This window comes from Abramis brama (assembly GCF_963993115.1).
Source record: "Abramis brama genome assembly, chromosome: 13".
Taxonomy (NCBI): Eukaryota; Metazoa; Chordata; class Actinopteri; order Cypriniformes; family Leuciscidae; genus Abramis; species Abramis brama.
The window spans coordinates 7,307,270-7,327,648 of record NC_139975.1 but is presented as its reverse complement, the minus strand read 5'-3'; the positions used below and the strand labels follow the sequence as shown (position 1 = coordinate 7,327,648).

Sequence of the window (20,379 nt, the reverse complement as noted above, 5' to 3'; positions counted from 1 at the left end):
GATCACAAGTGGACGACTCTAAATACAAGGGAAAACGTTTTGAGCTTGTCTATTTAGATGTACAGACGGGATTTAAACTTTGTCGACTGAAGACCCAGTTTGGTTTGAAGATGAAAAACGTACCAAGCACAATGTTCTCGTACCATTCCTGATTTCTATCACACACTCACAGCGTTCGGCACTCGCGGCTTTCAGAGCAGAAACGAAAGCTAATGTTCTCCGTATGTTTTTCTGTCGTCTCCGGGTGCATTTATATGTAAATTGCGCAAGCTTATTTTGTCCATTACATGGAAAGATCTGAAAAGGCCCATACATTTCCCCGCCCATAGACCCTCCACTCAAAGAAATCAGGACAGAAGTCGTTCAAAAGTGGACAAAAGAGAAGGACAAGGTGTCTCTTAATACCAGGTGTAAACAGAGCCAGAGACCCCAGTATTCTCACATGTGTCTCCTCTAGAGATCTTAACAACGTCTCAAACTCTGCTCAGATATGCCAAGATACCAAAGTCTGCAATACAATGAGATTCAATATCAACTCTCATATATTTCTCATCAAATTCTTTCAGGATCAAATGATCTACCCACATTAATTTTAGCTCTGTAATCTTACTCCATGCCAACAACCGTCTCATTTGTGTCTATTTTGATTTCTCCTAAGGAATTATGGGAGAAGCATCTGAGGTAAAGCTGATACTTAAAACGGTCATAACTGAGAACGTGCAAACTCTGAGCAATAACATGTTCCTTTGGGTACCTAAAACACTTACAGCAACACACACAGTCCAGATATTTGCATACATTCCTTCTGAATAAGCACATACTGTACACTGTCCTCTTTCTGAACATGAGAATAATTACTGTTGTCATGGACACAGTCATACAGTGACGGGCTTTACACGCCCTCTCGTGTCAACAAACACACATGTGGTGCATCTTTTCACAAGCGCTTTAATGTAAATAAACATGTTGGATTATGAAGCACAAGACTGAAATGAAACTCCATGAATCATTGATCAGAGAACGGGATGAACCTGCGCGAAACAATGTGAGCTAAATATAAACACGACTGTTGCAGAGACGCAGCTCAGGCCTAAACAATGAACACAAGTTGACGTATAATGTGTCATGGAGCTTTATCTCTCTCTCACTCGTGTGTGTGTGTGTGTGTGATATATATATATTTATAATATATATATATATACAGTGCAATGCATAAGTGAATACACCCATGCTAAAGTTGACTAAAAAGAGGAATAAAAAATCATATTTTGGAAATTGAACTTAATGCCTTAATTTAAAAAATTAGGAAAAATCCAACCTTTAAGGACACCAATTTTCTTTGTGAATGAATAATGTATCGTAAATAAATAAATGTTCTTCCTTAAAATACATGGTGCATAAGTGAGTACACCCCTATGTTAAATTCCCATAGAGGCAGGCAGATTTTTATTTTTAAGTATTTTTTTTTATTTTTTTTAGGATACTATGCATCCTGATAAAGTTCCCTTGGCCTTTGGAATTAAAATAGCCCCACATCATCACATAGCCTTCACCATACCTAGAGATTGGCATGATTTTATTTCAGTTAGCCTAAAAGCTAGTTTGATTTGCATTGAGAGATGATCTTATGGAAAGTACCCCATGCCAATCTCTAGGTATGGTGAAGGCTATGTGATGATGTGGGGCTATTTTAATTCCAAAGGCCAAGGGAACTTTATCAGGATGCATAGTATCCTAAATTTTTTTTTTTTTAAATACTTAAAAATAAAAATACAGCTGATACAATAAGCTGATAAATGGTTTAATGATAAATTATTTAAATTCTATACTATTTTGTCTAAAATCAAAAGACAAACATTTTAAATAAACTGAATTTTGTGAATTTCAGCATCACAACATTATTATTACAGAATGAAAAATGCATATTCATTTTGCTAAAAATGTTCACTATTTTTAATCACTTTTTTGACTTCAGTAGTTAATTTTACTTGTTATGCTGTGAATATATATATATATTTTTAAGTATATTCCATGTAGTCCCTAAATTATTTTTAAAAAGCTGATAATTATTTTAATTATGGTCAATGAATGATAAATAGCTCATATTAAAACTATACAATTTTTTGTCTAAAATTAAAAGACAGTTCAAAATCAACCATTTTAAATGCTGAATTTAGGCATCACAGTATTATAATGTACAAATCGAAAAATGCATATTTTGAGATAACTTTAGAGTATTTCTTTTATTTATTTAGAGTACATTTATTTTGATCACTTTTCTTCAGTAATTCATTTTAAATAGTCCTGCATTGAGACGATACATTTTATAAAAGTACAAATATTCCATGTAGATAATTAATCCTCAATGAAAAGCTAAAAAGCTTATAAAAGTACCAAGCAAAATAAATCTAAAAAAAAAATCTATAAAAATAAATAAAACCAAATAGACAAAATGCAGCTTAAAATATGATTCGCAAGACATGGTATTACTACCCAGTACCCACATTTTCACATATTGTGATCAGCAATGTCAATACGGAGTCACCATCTGCTCTGTGTCAACAGTGGTGTTGACCTTTGACCTCTGGTATGGAAAGTTAATATCAGCATTTCATGAATACTCGCTGCGCCTTTATTTTATTTTCTGTCAAATTTACTTCTTGCCCTTTCACAGCCTGTAAGCTCTCCGCATATGTGTGTGTGTGATGAAGCAGGTCAGGGAAGGACAAGCATTGGCAGTGTGAGGTCAGGATAACTGACCCACGTGTGTGTGTGTGTGTATGTGTATGTGTGTGTGTGTGTGTGTGTGTGTGTGTGTGACAGCCTCCAGCTGCTGAGACAGATGCTAAGACTCCTTTTGAATCTACTAGAGACTCAAGAAAAAACACCAGACCAAACACACACACACACACACACTCTGATCTCTGGCTCTCACTCAAATGCACACACACAAATGCACTCGCAAAAGCATTTGCAAACAAACAAAAAACATTTCTGACTGCTCACATCATTTCTGGCAGATATTTCTCTGACTTCTGCTGAGTTTGGTTATCATGGCTCCCCATATTCTGTCATTTACTCACTCTCTCATGTCGTCAAACCTGCATGACTTACTTTCTTACACTAAACAGAAAAGGAGACAGTGTTTACACTGCTATTTTCCATATAACGACAGCATACAGTGACCATCAAATATAAAATGATATAAAAAGATATAAAAGGACAAAGAAAGCACCACGTGGTTTCATTTGAGCTATTACTGTCTAATGCTTAAAGTGTAACTTCACCGATTTTCAACCTGCTTTGTATTATGTCGATAGTATATGCAAATGAACAGTGTTTACTCGTTCTCGTGTTACCTGGACCGATATATTCACGTTTATTTGTCACCAAAAGACTTTTGACAACTCCAGTGCTTTTGTGAAGACTAAAGATTATACTTCTGTGGCGTTCTCTTCGTATTTATGATACTTTGCAGCATTTAGCCTTCAACGCACTGCTGGATCCTTCATTTAAAAACTAAAGTAACTCAATCCCGCTAACGTTTACTCTTTGAATTCTTGCACCTGGGAACAATACAAGCCGACACCTTTATGACTAAAAGTTTACTAAGGAGTATTTCTTACTAAAGTAAGGTGGTATTTGACTCTGGTAAGCATATCCATAGCAGACTGGTGGGAGTGGCCTTGGACGGCAACATGCCCAGTGCATTATGGGAGTTGAAGTTTTCCTACCAATTTGGCAAAAGGGAAGACAACAGCCTTTCTACTGTATAGGCAGCCAAGTTTTATTAAAAGCCCATTTTCCCACGATGAAGTACCCATGCAGTGTAAAAAATAATTTAATTAGCTTGCAATTGTGTAAGAAGAAATGGAGACAAAGAACAAAAATATAGTTTTTTCATGAAATTGTCATGTGTATGAATCAACAGTCTGCGTTTTATGAACAGTGCCACGGGTTCTGTCAGTTTTATGGGAAAAATGTTACTGTTTGATTGTGTTTGCTGTAGTACCATTTTTTAATCCTGTAAGCATCATCAACATTTTAAGCTGGAAACCAAAATGTATTTTATTTATTTTTTATTTTATTTTTGGTGAGTTACTGCTGTTAATCTTGCTCCCTGTTTTCATGTTCGGATAGTACTGTTTCGATAATAACCAAATATATACTGTTCTAAATTAAGATACAAAAGTATTTGTATTAGTATTGTGGTTGTCAAACATTAGTGGAACTATGGTTAATATGATTAACTATGGTTTGATGTTTTGTTATACACTATCGTTCAAAAGTTTAGTTCAGTAAGATTTTTGAATGAAAATTACGATGCATTAAATTGATCAAAAGTTACAGTAAAGACATTTATAATGTTACAAAAGATTTCTATTTCAAATAAATGCTAATCTTTTTGATCATCAAATAATCCTGAAAACAAATGTATCATGATTTCCAGAAAAATATTAAGCAGCACTGTTTTCAACATTGTAATAAGAAATGTTTCTTGAGCAGCAAATCAGCATATTAGAATGATTTCTGAAGGATCATGTGACACTGCTGAATGATGCTGAAAATGAATGAGTTATTTCAATTTGCCATCCCAGTAATAAATTGTTACAAATATTTAAATATATTAAATTGTTATAATATTTCACAAGAGACAGAGACAGAGACTTACTCATAATAATCATCCATAATGCAATGAAATTCATAAATTTTACGTTTGACTTCAGTGTCCGAAATACATTTTGGGGCCACTGTATGGCAGTTAAACTTGTTATTTCAGCTAAAATTGTGCTGAAATAACAAGTCAGTGGTTGACTCTGAAGAATGTGACAGTATATTGGATCAACAGAGATGAGAGTAGCTCTCACAGAGCCAATGAAGGAATGATGACTTAGGGATGGTCTGAAAACTCACCAGGTTTGTTGAAATACCTAATCTTCAAAGCACAGTTAATACTCAAAAATGTAAATTCTGTCATCATTCATTTACTCCCCCACACGTCGTTCCAAATAACTTTGAAAGATGCTTTGAAAAATTTATTTTTTTCTCATACAATAAAGTATCGGGAAGGCCACAACTATAAAGATAAGGAATCTTTTTCACAACATTTTTTCCAGCTGATTAACAATAAAAACATTGACAGCCAATCAGAATCCACTCTGCGTTAAAGAGCTTGAGCATTTAAAGTAATAGATGACAAAACTGCAGCACATGCTTATAATAAACAATGTTATTGTCATGTTGATGTGGACGCAAATATACACTCTAAAAAAAAAGGTTCTATAAAAGTTCTTTACACGTAGTAACAGTTCTATTTAGAACCGTATCATTCTGAAGAACCCTTTATATGGTTCTTTGTGTTAGAGTTTAGGGTTCTTAATTCCCGCCTTTTTGTTTTTCAAATCTTTAACTGTCAAAGCCTCCTCATTACTGATTTTCAACTACTGTTACTACACAGACTGTCAACATACTCTCAACAGGTAAATTATTTCTTTCTTAAAATGTCTATAAATTATAACTTTAAAAATTGTAACAATCATTTCCTAACAATCATGTCCTTTTCTCTTTTTAGTTTAACTGAACATGTGAGCAGCTCTGTTCAGTTAAAGGATCTTCTCTTCTCCACAAAGTAACGGAGATATGGAATTTATGATCCATATTGTTTGTTTTTTCTTTTATTATGACCTTATGCCTAAACATACCAACTACAAAAAAAACTAGTGGTCGACCGATATTGGTTTTTTGATGGCCGATGCCGATATCTTGGAGAGCAGGGTGGCCGATGGCCGATATTTTTATATATATTTATTTTAATCAATATTTAATAAATTATAAATAAATTATAAAACAAATTTTTTAAATAAACATGCTTTTATACTTTAGATGGCAACTTCTTACATTTGCAATCCTATTACAGTATTTTTCACAAAGTAATTGTTTAGAAATATATGAATATGTGAATAAAATGTATGTAAACACTGTAACAGGGCTCTCAGTAATCTGGTAATTTCGTGCTGGTAATCATATTTTTTCAAATAAAGACAAGGTAACGCTAATTTTACATACAGCACAGTGAAAACGATATGAATATGACACAGTTGGCAACTGGTTATATATCAGCATATTTTAAAATGAAGGATTTAAAGTTTTTCGATCGCGTCTCCTGTGAAGCTGATCTTCTGTTCGCATTCACTCACTTCGCACGGACCGACCGTCACTCGCAGACAGTAATGCACACTTCACAAGATATCACAGTTGGATTCAATTAAATCTGCAAGGTTTGTGAAATTAAATGTTTATTAGATATTCGGAGATTTGTTTAAATGACGTAACGTTAGATGCGCATTTGCTGAATGTTGAGGGCAAATGAGAAAGTATTTTAGCCTAATTGTTTGCCTTTTCTGTTAATATAAAAGCAAACGCTTTACTTTACTTACTTCGCATAAGTTACCATTTACTTACTTTGTTTACCAGTTCTGTCTAACAAAGTATTAGATATGACTGACAGAGATCGTAAATTAATGAAGACGGAGAATGTGAGCAAAGAGTATAGAAGTACCAAGAGGCGAAACTCAATAGAACGTTCCATTGCAACAAACGCACCCATGCGCAGAGCTGCAGCTCCGCCATCTTGGACTGAACGCAACACAGCTGTCATAGAATTGAACGATAACCGGTTCAAATTCAAAAGCGGTTAAATGAACTAAATAGTAGTTTCTAGTTTTTAATATCTCTATAGCAGACATCCCATATGTCTCCCGGAAGTTCCGGGAGTCTCCCGCATATTGATAGCGGCTCCCTGATGCCCGCAAATTAGGCTAAAATCTCCCGGAATCTAGAGCGAGCGAGTGAGCAAGAGCGCGCAGCTCCAAACCGTGTAACGTTAGAGCACACGGCAGGAGCGAGATATCAACATATCAACCTATGTGGAACACAACTTCTTCAGATTTTTTGCTTTCATTTTCTTGCAGTTCTAGAGTAAAATATTTTGTAATATATATATATATTTTATATAAAATATAAATAATTATATTTTTAAATTTGTACATTTTAATAAACTCAAACTTATATAACTTTTTTCTGTTTCACTTTCATAATTTATTTCACTTCAACAATAATCTGACAAATGTCTTCTTTAAAACAAGACCAACCATAGGTCTATATTCCAAAGCATTCTTGAATTACAACCATTTAAGTTTGGATAGTGATTTTCATGTTTATGCGGAAAAAAGGTGACAGTTAAAGGGTTAATTTAGTGATAACAATGAATTAATAAAGCGGTCATTTGCCAGGTTAGGTGTTCATATATCTCTGAAAGTATGCGATTTAAAAAGCCCTCTTCGAGTCTTGACAATTTCGACCAAATACATACAAAACGTTAGCAAACTGTTACTGCGGTTATGGGATAGCTTACATTAACGTTACAGCACCTGTTATCGTTGACGTTAGCTCACTTTAAAGTTAATAAAAACCTTTTCTACTTTACCTTTCTGGATCTTTGGGGAATCTATGAAATGCTAGTTGATTGGTTGTAGACTGGTAGTTGTTGCAGTTGATGGCAGAACACTGTTTTCTTTGTCTCCAATTATTTCCAGACATAATATTAATGCTGTATACGGTAGTTGTGCTAACGGTAAAGCCGTTGGTTCAGTCCAAAATGGCGGCCGCGCTACCGAAGCGCCACCTAGTGGCTGTTGTCAAAACTGCAACGGAGTTTCGCCTCTTGGTACTTCTATACTCTTTGATGTGAGTGAGCGCTGTTTGATCTGACATCATCTGAGGAGCTGCCGTTGCCGTTCTCTTCAGCGCCGCCCGTCAAAATAAAAGTCCGGAGCGCCGTCAAAATAAAAGTCCCGCTTTCAACACATCGGCCAATCAGAAAAACTTATAGGCCGATGCCGATATTTCAAAAATGCCAAATATCGGCCGATATATCGGCCTTGGCGATATATCGGTCGACCACTAAAAAAAACATTAAAGCTATCTCATGCTTTTATATCACTTTTATATCACTTTTAACATGGTAAAGGGCTCATACTGTCCATTTTTGCTAATTTTGGCCTTCATTAACATAATTGTTTTTACATAATCAAATGGAAGAGACACAATGTAACTCTAAACTCAATTGTGTAAGATGCTGTCATATATACTAAGAAGATCTAGAAGATACTAATATACAAATATTAATGAAAATAAATATTGTTGAAAAGGTTATTTATACCACCATTAAGGTCCTATATAGCACTTTCAAAGCATGGATCTTTATGGAACCTTATAAAAATGGTTCTAATTACTTAGCACCAAAAAGGGTTCTGCTATTGTTACAAGCCAAAGAACCCTAATTTGGTACTGTTTATAACCATTTTTCTTAAAAGACCATATCATTATGGTTATCCTTCTTAGTGTGAATAGGCCTTAATAATGATGAACCGATGTAAATCTGGTGACGGTGTAAATTGAAAATGTTTTGTCTTTCTATTTAGCCTCTAAATAAAGTTTTTTGTAAAATAATTTTCTATGATTATGTGTGCAAGCTCCTCTCCTGATGAACCCGGGATATCACTTTAAAATGATTTCACTCCTTTTCTGTTCAAAACACTAACCACTAATTTTCTTACACTGTTAAAAATAAAATTTCCAAAAGGAGGTTTTCACAGCAAAGCAATAGAATTTTTGGTTTCCCAGAGACCCTTTCAGTGAACAGTCCTTAAAAGTCCCCTTTTTTTAGTGTGAAATTCATTTTAAAAATCTAAAGAACCTTTTTCCACTATAAAGAACTTTATATAAAGAAGGATTCCATGCATGGAGCCACTGATGCTAATAAAGAACCTTATGAAACTAATAATGAAATATTAATGTGATGAACATAGTAGAACAACAATGTGCAGGTGTTTGGTTGATAATATCTCTCCCTTTTTCTTTCTCTATCCTGCTTCCAGTAGCCAACCTCACCTTGACTCCTTACTGTAAGATACGCTCCTCTCAGAGTAACACTTTCAAACGCTGGGCCACCCTCACACGTTCACAGGCAATGAAGAGGATTGTTCTGCGGATCCGTTGAGCCCGCTGGAGCCCCACCAGTGGTAACACAGATAATGGCCTAGAATCATACTTTGGGAAAGTAGGCCGCTGACAGGCTCGCGCTTGTTCCCGGACCCCAGAGGTACGAGGGGAGGGACTCATTCAGGTCACAGCTGTGCTAGCGTCTCTCACTCTTTCTCTCTCTCTCTCTCACACTCTTTCCTTCCTGACTGTTCACTCCTGTCCTCGCCCCGTCCTGACCCCCACAAATGGGAAGACACTCACAAAGGTTTGCCTCCGAGTGTGAAGCCCTGCTCTGAGGAGAAACCATCGGCACACTAGCTCAGGGTTTTACTTCCACACGCGGAGTAGCATGAGCGCTCAATCTCAAAACAAAACTGACTTCAAAGACTAGCCTTTTTTATAAAGACTCACATTAGCTGAACATTATTCTTTTTTGAAGGGTTTTAGGTCGAAGGGCATGAAAGTTTCACTTGCTTGATTTCACGTGTCAATAGGTATGTTCCCCCGCCTTCTGAAGCGATGCGTTTCTGTAGGAAAAATATCCATATTTATAACTTTATAAACTATAATCACTGGCTTAATAGCCGTACGCGAGTCTAGTTCCGTTGGAAGAGTGACCTCTGACCAGTTGATTGATAATAATACATTACAATGATAATAATAAGAAATGCTTATTGAGGAGCAAATCAACATATCAGAAGATTCCTGAAGGATCATGTGACACTGAAGACTTGAGTAATGGCTTCGGGGAATTTATATTAAATATTTTAATTCAAATATATTAAAATAGAAAAGAGTACTTTTAAAATGTCATAATATTTGACATTATACTTGTATTTTTTTGAGGCGATAAGAGACTTCTTTAAAAAACATTTTAAAAAATTGTACCAGCCCTAAACTAGTGTATTTATTTACAAATGAAAACCTCTCCATTTTCCATTATATAATGCTTACATAGTGTGTGACACCATGGGTCCACTGCAAGTAAATGGTGTGACATGATACAACAGTCCCAGCAAAGCATTTTAATCAACAAATCTGTCATTGTAAACGTCAGGTTAGTTGTCACTTGCAAATTATATAGTGAGGATAAACACTTGTCCACTGCAAAAAAAATGTAACTTTCAATTTCAAAGATCACCTCCATTATGGAAGAGAGAAAGAGTCGGTGAGAAAAGGAAACAAAAGCAATTAACGTGTAGCTTTCCATATCAAGTAATGGTGCGGTGTAATTTATTATGCACTATAATACAATATATTGAATGAATGAAAACTGTATCAAAATACAAAACCCTTTTTTCCAGTTCTAGCATTAGCGTAGTTATTGTGTGCATTCTTGCTCGCCAAATAAGTTTGACTGATCTGAGGGAAAAACCTGGTTACGTTCACTTTGCTAATGACAACTTTAAAGAGAGAGCAAAAATAAATGAAATTATGTCATAATTTACCTTCATGTCATTCCAAACCTGTATGACTTTCAAACTTTTGTGATCTAAAGAAATGCAAACATGATGTTTTCAATGACAGGGTAAGTAAATGATGACGCCTATTGTTTTTAGGTGAACTATCTTTTTAAAATATGAGGAAATATTCAGCCTTCACATCTTGAACTTTGTACTGGTGACTGAGAAGCAGAGTTTCCCATCCTAATGAGGTCATACTGGATACTTAGAGATCCCACTGTACAATACAACATTGCTGCTGCAGATATTGTAGGTGGGAGGCTCACTTCTGGCTTTGGGGGTGATCGGGGTGGGGTGGCTGAAGTAGGGCAGAGAACTTAAGAGATTTGTGGTGTCGAACAACAAACTAGTGAGATCTGAAGCGGCATATAACAACCAAAGACCATCAGACACCCACGGTGCCGTTCTAGAAGCACTTCCACTGCACTAACTGCAACATCCTGTAATTAAACTGCTGACAATCTGAAATACATCATCCTGTGATCACACAACCGTGGGACTGCACTGTTTTAGCCCCCGAGACCTAAAAACGATGGAAGACACATTTTGCTGCGTGTCAGACAGAAGTGTTTTGTGTTACTACATGGCGAGTCTTAAAAATACAGCAGCCCTGTCCTACGACAATCCCATAATTCTGCAAAAAGATGAGACAAAGAGAAAGAAAAAGAATGGGAACAGAGAAAACTGACTAAAGAGATGGATAAGAGAAAAGGGAGGGAGACTCGCCGGTTAGCGATTGACCCAGATTGGGAGAAGGTAACATAGCATCACATGCCTTCGACGGAGGGATTTTTACAAGCGCCATTTGATGTTGCACAATTAATGCATGCTTCACACACGAAGGCGCAATCTGCACGTGCACAAAAGCGGGAAGCGGGACTTCGAGATGACAAACAGGCCAATGAACCAATCAGCAGAGTGAGCTGGGTTGATTGACAGGCCAGATGTGATGAGGTCATACAGCATTAAATACAGGATGAACAGTATACGAGATCCATTCTTCTGGATTTCTGGATCACAGAAGCGTTCCTGCTTTCGCATGGCCTCATTAGGTCTCTGCACTATCCAGTGTGTCCTCTGCGCTCCAAACTTACACCCAAAGTATTTATGTTAAAGAGGCTAAATTTAGTCACTCATATTCTTTCTCTTTTCTTTTTTCACTCTTCCTCCCAGTTTCACCTTTAGTCTGTTTTGAACCAGATCTACGGATGGGTATCTGTATGTGGCGGCATGTTATTTTTAACCCAGTCCGCTTCCTGTGTTGTGCACTAATAATTTCGAATATCCTACAGTTTCCTGCCAGTAACCCTGCTGAATCCTCTTCCAAGTCTAGTGTCAGTTTAAAGTAACAGTTCTCCCAAAAATGAACAATCTGTCGTTATTTACTCACACTCATGTTGTGATAAACCTGTATGTTGTCTCTCGAACCCAAAACGAGACATATAAATGTAAAAAATAACAGCATACGTTTGCATAAAAAGTATTTCAATTTAAAATGCGTTAAAAAAAAAAAGCTCCAGGTTTGCTGTGCTTGTTATAGGGCTGCACAATTTGGCCAAAGATTCAGAGTTTAGATATATGTATATGAATACATATGGCCAAAAATAACAGAATGAGGAAGAAAGAATACGATTTTTCTGATAAAAAATGATTGATATATCAAACTTAATAAATTGATGTATTAATAATAATAATAATAATAATAGTAAAGAACCAGGTTGGTTGTTCTTGTTTGTTGTGCTGCACAATTTGGCCCCAAAATGTTGTGATTATATATCAATATGACTATAAAAATAAACTAAATAAAAATGATTAATATAATATTTCACTGCAAAATAAAAAGGTATTTATAAAAAAAAATGTATTTCATATTACAATTGTAAAATTAAAATACTTATTTTTCTTTTAATCTTAAATTCTTTCATTTATAAATGCTAAACCATCAAACAATAATTTGGGTAGAAAACCACAGGGAGCCCTTAAAGCTTCTCTTTTGTTGACAACAGCCGGTTTATAAGCACTTCTCATTACAAGTTTGGGAAAATTATTGGCGCGTATTGCATTTTCAAATACACACTATAAGTGACCCAAACTTCATGTGTGGGGAGTTCATGTGAAGCAGAATTTACTGTAAACCAAGCTGCTCTGAGACACTGAAAACACCATCATGAGCTGTTCACGTGTCAAAGAACACAGTGGCACGCTTCACTCTGAAAAGCACAGCGCATATATATTTATTCAACTAAATCGCAGCCATTGCAAATTGATAATCGCACTGCTATATTGCGAATTTGTTTTTTTGTTTCGATTCTTGTGCATCCCTAGGCTAGCATACAGGTTTGTAAATACTTAAACAATGCCAGAATTTTGCTGTTAGGAAGTTATGATGACGTATGAAAAGTAATGATGAATGACATGCCTTTACAAAAAGTTCACTTTATTAAGTATACTTAAGTAAAGTTCAAGTATATTTTAAGTGTACTTTATAAGTGTAGAAAGTATACTAACATCAATGTACTATAAGTATACTTGTAAGTGTACTGATTCAATACTACTTGGGAAGAAATTGGCCCACTTTTTAGTGTATAAAAGTATACTTTTGAGTATACTTTAAGTGTAACAGTAGTAAACTTTGACTAGTTTACAACTAAGTTTTTCGTTTGTACTGCAACTATACTACTAGTGAACTTAAAGGTAAACTTATGATAGTTTACTAGTCAAATACTTTTTTTAGTTTATGAAAGTACTAGGGCTGTAACGGTACGTGTATTCGTACCGAACCGTTTCGGTACAGGGCTTTCGGTTCGGTGCACGTGTGTACCGAATGACTGAATGCAATATTTTGTGTGCGGAACATAGGTACATTTTCGTGTTTCCACACGAACATATTAAGTGGCGGAAGTCTCCGCGTTCAGCGCAAATCCCGCCCTGCAGCTGATTCTAATGTTTTTTCCTATTAGACATTCTCTGGTTTTACCAGTGTTTTACCCGTCGTCACTGTAACCTAAACCAATGAAATAGACTGCAGGGCGAAAAAAAGCTTTTCCGCTTCGTGTGCGCCGCCGCACTCTCCGTTCCGTGGTGTGTGTGTGTGTGTGTGTGTGTGTCGACGACCCGCTGCGCTCTCTGCTCAATGTTCGAGTCCCTGTTTGCGCTGCGCGTTCTGCTCTGTCGTTAACGGCCCAAACACTTCAATCATGTACCGATCACGCACTGGAAAAGCAAAGTCCGCTCAAATAAGGTGACATTTCTCAGTAGTAACTAGACTTCTGTTTGCTGAGCAGCTGGTATAGTCATGCTGGCAACAATGGTAAAATGACCTGCTCTGATCACATGCTCTGGTAATAATAGCTTTGGACTATATTTTATTTTGATAATTATTAAAAAAGTGAAAAAAAAATCTTAAATTGATTATGTTGATTGATTATTGAAAAATAATAATACATTAATATATTTGTTTAATATTATTTTAATATAGGGCTATTTTCTGTTCCTGCACTGTAATCATAGTTATTTATTTATATTTTTCATTATATTTTATTATGTGATATTGGTTTGAGACTGAGAGTATTTTATTTAGTGGAGAACTTTGCAGCAGTATTTTATTTCTTATTCTTTTTTTATTTTATATCTATTTTATTAAAAAGTGTTTAAAAAAGTGTAAACAACTTGTAAAAAAAAATTATAGTAATAAACAACCTGCAGTTTAATGTTTGCATTTCTTTCCCTTACTGTACCGAAAATAAACCGAACCGTGACTTTAAAACCGAGGTACGTACCGAACCGTGATTTTTGTGTACCGTTACACCCCTAGAAAGTACACTTTGAAGTATACTCTCAGTAAACTACTAGTTTCTTAATTTAATACTGCAAGTATACTTGTAAGTTTTCTTTAAGTGAACATAACATTATACTTATAGTTTACTATTTAATTTTTTTTGCACTTTAAGTATACTATTATGTTTCTATTTAGGTATTAATTGTTTTATACTTGAAATATAACTGTACTTTAACTCTTTCCATTTTAAAAACGTTTGATTCTAGCTTCATGCATCCTCTTTTATCAACACTTGAACGTGGGTAAGTTTCATTGAAAAAGCAACATTTTAAACAAAAAAAATCTGGAAAAAATCTCATTTTTGTATCGCCCGGAACGATAATCAAAACACAAATTGGGTAGATCGAGTCCATCAACATCCCCAAAGCTTCACAGTCGTTTCCTCGACATTACATTCGCTAACGCTAGGCAGTTTTACTTATATGCTGTTTAAATTCTCATGATCGCATTATTTTACAATCTTTTATCACTTGTTTCTGCTTCTTCTTCACCTGTGTTTTGATCTGAGATTCTGTACTCTTTCCGAAGATGTGTCATAGCGCCCCCTACCGTATTGCCGTGAAAACATGGATAGCCTATTTTGTCAATGGCGGGGAAAGAGTCAAGTAGATTTGATGTACACTACCAGTGGACTAGCCTACACAAAAATTCAGATACTCAGAATTAGAAACATCTGTTTTCTTTACAAATCAATATTTTCAAACAGTGTAAGTTTATAAGACAGTATGTACAACTATATGAAAAGTATACTTAGAATACTTAATTATACTTTTAAGTATATCTCGATCAGAAGACTGAGTACAAGTATAGGCCAAATAGGCAATACTTAGACTTTTCTGTCAGTATAACTCAACTTAAGTGTAATTTTAAGTATATTTCTGAGTGTCACGGTTTGCTTGTGTAAACAGCACGAAAATGAAGGAGCAAAAAGATAACAGTCTTTTAATGACAAAGCTCAAGAGAAAAGGGAGATATCAAAACTACACACAACATAACACAAACAAGAACGGACCAGGAATGCAGGATAACACAGGTATTAACACTGGTAAATAACAAGATAACTAATGAGAGGTGAACTAAATGACTAATCAGACAGCTCAGGAAAACACAGGGGAATCACAATGAAATGAACATAACTCTGACACACTGAGGAGTACATAAAGTACATAAAAGTAAACAGAAAGTATACTTTCTTATTTTTAGTTTAAAAGAAGTATACTATATAGCACACTTGAATAAACTTCTTTTTTGTAAGGGTATAGTGAGTCGGAGTTCCTATCCAAGGCATAGATGACCACGTTTTGTTTTCCATCCTACGCATGTGTGTGAGAGAGAGACACAGATAGCGGTGTGTGAAGGTTGTCAAGCATGTGAGCGTTCTTTATTACACATACATCTGTATGTATCTGTGTGTGTGCTTGCTCAAGTTAACATCTCTAGTGACCCATAACATATGTGTGTGTCTGTGTGTGTTTGTGCATCTGTGTGGGAGGAAACAGTTTTCATCATTCTCCTGCAGTCCTGTATCACCGCATTTGATGCGAGATTGCCTCTCTCTCTCTTTCCTGCTCTCTCTCCATTGCATCATTCAGGTGGGCGATGAAGTTGATTAGCTCAGTATCTGGTTAGATGGGCAGCACTTAAGTCATGTATAAAAAGCATACTCACATGCATGAAAGAAGAACCCAAGTGTGTGACACTGGCTACTTTCGGAAATAGCATACTACAATACTACTCTTACTATTTCTGCAGTATGCAGGATATATGCTGCATAAAGCATGCGCATTTTCAACTACTACATTCGCCAAAATGTGCAGTAAACAACAGTACCGCAATGCACTGTGCACTATATCCCACAATGCACTGTGCTCAACTTGGCCTTACATCACCATTGTGACAAATTAACAAAGTAATATCAGCTGCAATGTTCTTGCATCCTTTTCTGGCCTCATTACTTAAATAGACTGCCAAGAATTAAGATGAGTTTACAGAAAATTTGATTAAAAATGCAAAATAACTCACTGTAATATGCTGCCTTCAAGTCGTGTAAGAATGATTGCATTCGTAAACACCACTTTAAATTCATAATTCTTTAAGCTCTGACTTTCTAAACTGGGGCGTGTACATTTTAAAAATCATGGTGGAAACTAATTATTAAACTACTAAGTTTATGTACACTTTTTATTTGTGCACATTTTGTGCGTTCTGTATAAAGAAGAGCGATAAAACATGCTCATTTAGACGCTTGAAGCCAAGGGCGTAGATTTGGTTTGAACATTGGGGGGGTTGAAGTTTGGGTATGCCTCCTGATATTGTGATCATGGTATAAATATTGGGGGGGTTGTAATGCATAGATTTAAATATTGGGGGGGTTATCTCCCCCCTATCCCCCCCACAAACTACGCCCCTGCTTGAAGCAACAGGCTTGTGCGTCAAAACATTTTCCATGATTCTCTGTGGCAGAATGAGAATACACTGATAAAGCATCCATTACAAACCTATGTGCATTTTTTACTTTAAAACATATTTGTCAATAGTGAAATCCAAAGAATTTTGAAATTGGCCAATGCATCTATTTTTACCCCAACCAAAATCACTAAAATGAACACATTAACGCAATCACATTGCTATCTTCCAGACTACAGGAACATCCTATGAGGATTAAACATGCATGTAATGAGGTCATGTGACAAGGAACTGCAATGCACAAAATGACGGCTCTAGTCCTGCCTTCTAAATAAAAGAGCAAATCGGCGTTGGAAGCTCTGGCTTTCCATAGAAAGGAATTCAATAGATAGGAATTCAAATAAATAGGAGTTGGTCTTGCTAGCCTGAAACAGCTGCCCAGAGACGTTGCAAATATGGCCGCCAAGTGAACTGACTTTCCTTAAAGTCAGTATGAAAGGAAGTTCTGATTGTCTTTTCTTCCCTATTGTGGGAAGAAAGATCCAAGTGAAACGGCTTCTCAAGCAAGACAAAATGTAAGGTGTGGAATTGTTTGGATGGTTGTGGTTTGCTATTGCTATGATGTCATGTGAGTGACAGGTTGCCCCGCCCTCGCGCCTCAACACATCGTCAGAGAAGAGAAGAGAGGGAGGGGAAATTATTTTGATTAAAAATGACGAGGGCACATGAATTGAAAAAATAAAATAAAATAATGATGTGTATGGATAAATCATTTATAATAAATACTATAAAATTCCATTGAAAAAAAAAAGACTTGTCAGTTTTGATTTCATGCTGACTTTACATAGTTGACATACAATTTTCAGTGTATGCTGTGCAGTGTGCAGTGCTCTAGAATTATATTCCAAACGTTTGCCTGTGTGTGTGAGAGAAAGAGATTGCTGGGGCACAAGCGCATGCACATCCATCCATCTATCTGCTGTCAAGTGCCTAATTCCCCGTCTCTCCCACTTCTCATCCTCCGCACTTTTCACACATTCCCCCTCGCTTTTCTTTCACCTGCTCCCGTTTCATTTATCACCAGGCTCATGTCAACACTCTCTCTTAGTTTGTGTCGGGCTTTAACATCTCCCTCGTGTTGCGTGTCGGTGATCAGCAGGAGGCATGCATGAATTAACACAGACACACAATCTGGAGAAAATGTTGATCTTTGAAGTCGTTTCGATAATGCCTTGAACGTGTATTTCTGACTGCGTGCAAATAATATATTTCTGTTTTAAAACCTCCCAGGGGCCAAGGACACCTATTAGTACCAATCATAAAAAAATACACTATGATGCAATTAGAATAGTCATTATTGTCGCATTACTACATTCCTTCAGGAGACAGATGGCAGTGAGGCGCATTTTGTCTCGCAGAGAATGCAGCACATAATAACTTGTGGAAATGAGCAAATTCATCTCAAGCACTCTACTCGCTTACTCTGTGTGTCTCTAGCATGCCATCTTCCATGCACCACTTTTACTCTGTTACTCCCTAGAAAATTTTGCAAAATGTACTATGGTGTTACTGGACTATGGTAATACCATGATATCTTGGATCAACATCTAAATACTTATGCCCAGCATTCCATACTACAAAATATTGGACATTGGTACCACAGTATTACCATAGTTTGTAGACTAAAATGTATTTACTTAGTTTGACATGGTATTCTTTGAGGTTTCTTGGAGTAACATGTAACCTATTAGGCCTATCCAAAGCACACCATCTTCTTCACTAAAAATTCCATGATATTATCATGTTTTTTAAGTGCAATGCAAGTATTGCCATATTTTTTTCTTCTTCTGGACACTGCACTATATTAATATTTAGTTTTTTTGGACATGGTACCACCATGGTATTACTATGATTATATTGAAGCAACATCTAAATAGTTATATCAATCATCCCATCCTCCAAATATTGGACACTGTTACTATAGTATTACCATTTCTAGACTAGGAACCATACAAAATATCATGGTAATACCATGAAGTTTATTGGAGTAGCATGTAAATAATTATCCCAAACACAACATCTTCACTAAAAAATACTATGGCATTATCATGCTTTTTAAGTGAAATGCAATGGTATTACCGTGTTTTTGGGCATGCACCATAGTACAATACATTTTTTATATGTACCATGGTAATACAAAAGTATTCTTACAGTCCTGTGTAAATAGTTCTCAATAAATCTTCCAAACCTTACAAGCAAGTACTATGGCACCGTGATGGTTTCAGATAACAATAATAATATTACAGTACTTTGAAATATGCCATAGCACTGAAATTCATGTACTATGGTATCTACATGGTACTTCAAAGAATACCGTGGTAATACAATTGTGCATGTCCAAATTATCATGGAAGTACCATGGTACTTTTTGGTACATTTTAAGTGTAACAAAATCGTACCATTGTAATGTCATGCTTTTTTAAACATGGTAGCATGTTTCTTGATTTTTGCACATGTACCATGGTTATACAATAGTACTGTTTGGCCTACATTGGAGTATATGTAAATACCGTGTAATATATGCACATATACAGTATATGAAAGTACCACGGTATTACCAGCTTATACACTGTATCATGGATACACCACAGGATACTTTTTCCCTTAAGCTTTCCTGAACAATCAAGCATTTTTACACTTCAGCTGCATCCTAATACCTTTCTCACCTTCACACCAGCTGCTTTGCCTTCCTCGTACACCAGCTATATCTGGACACGCTCTCACACAGACCTTCCCGAAAGCTTATAACCCAACATACCTAACGGTTAATATTACATAAGTGTGACACATATGCCACACTATGATTATTTAATGCAGAATGGCATATGTTGCTAAATAATTACAGGCGACCACACTCCAGGGTTAAGGAAAAGCCCTTTACAATACACACCACATCTCTCTCTCTCTCTCTCTCTCTCTCTCTCTCGCTGCCCAAACCTCCCTCGCTCTACACAGTACGGTGGTCCAAAGCATGCCTCCCTGAGTCCCCTGTCCGCTCTTATTGTCTTCCATAATCCAAACAAATTCCAGTGTTGATCACATACACACAGGAAACAGATGCCTTCGGGCAGCTTTCGAGTATGCACAGCCATCGCTGACGTCTAATTAACCCCTCTCTAACCGCCCACACTATACATCCACATCCACATCTCCCAGCATCCAGTGATGCTGTAATGCCCACATCCTCTCTATGTGGCCTTTTTAGTGGGTTTTATTTTATCTTTTTATCTTTTCTTGCAAAAACTATATATAAAAATGGCTGTAAACACTGATTGGTATTGGCATTATGATGGGTTTGCATTAACGTATTTGCTCATCATCACATGAAATATATAGTACTGCAATGCACTGAAATGCAACTTGCTTCCTGCAATAACGTTTAGCTTTTATGCCTTTGGGATTTCTGCAGGCAATAGATGCAGTGCATCCTCTGTGTGCAGCCTTGTTTACAGTGTGTAACGCTGTACCAACGAATCGATAAACTGCTTCGGAATGATAGACTAACATACCCTCATAGGCCATCTATGCAAGGATGTCCATGTCAGTGCACGAGCTGACATTGCGAGC

The 20,379-nt window shown here is 36.2% G+C and overlaps 1 protein-coding gene across 13 annotated transcripts in view; it reads right to left on the bottom strand.

Annotated features, from left to right (window-relative positions):
* Positions 1 to 20,379, bottom strand: part of ppp3cb (protein phosphatase 3, catalytic subunit, beta isozyme) — a 50,689-nt gene that overhangs the window by 25,864 nt on the left and 4,446 nt on the right. The gene's annotated exons all lie outside the window — the stretch shown is intronic.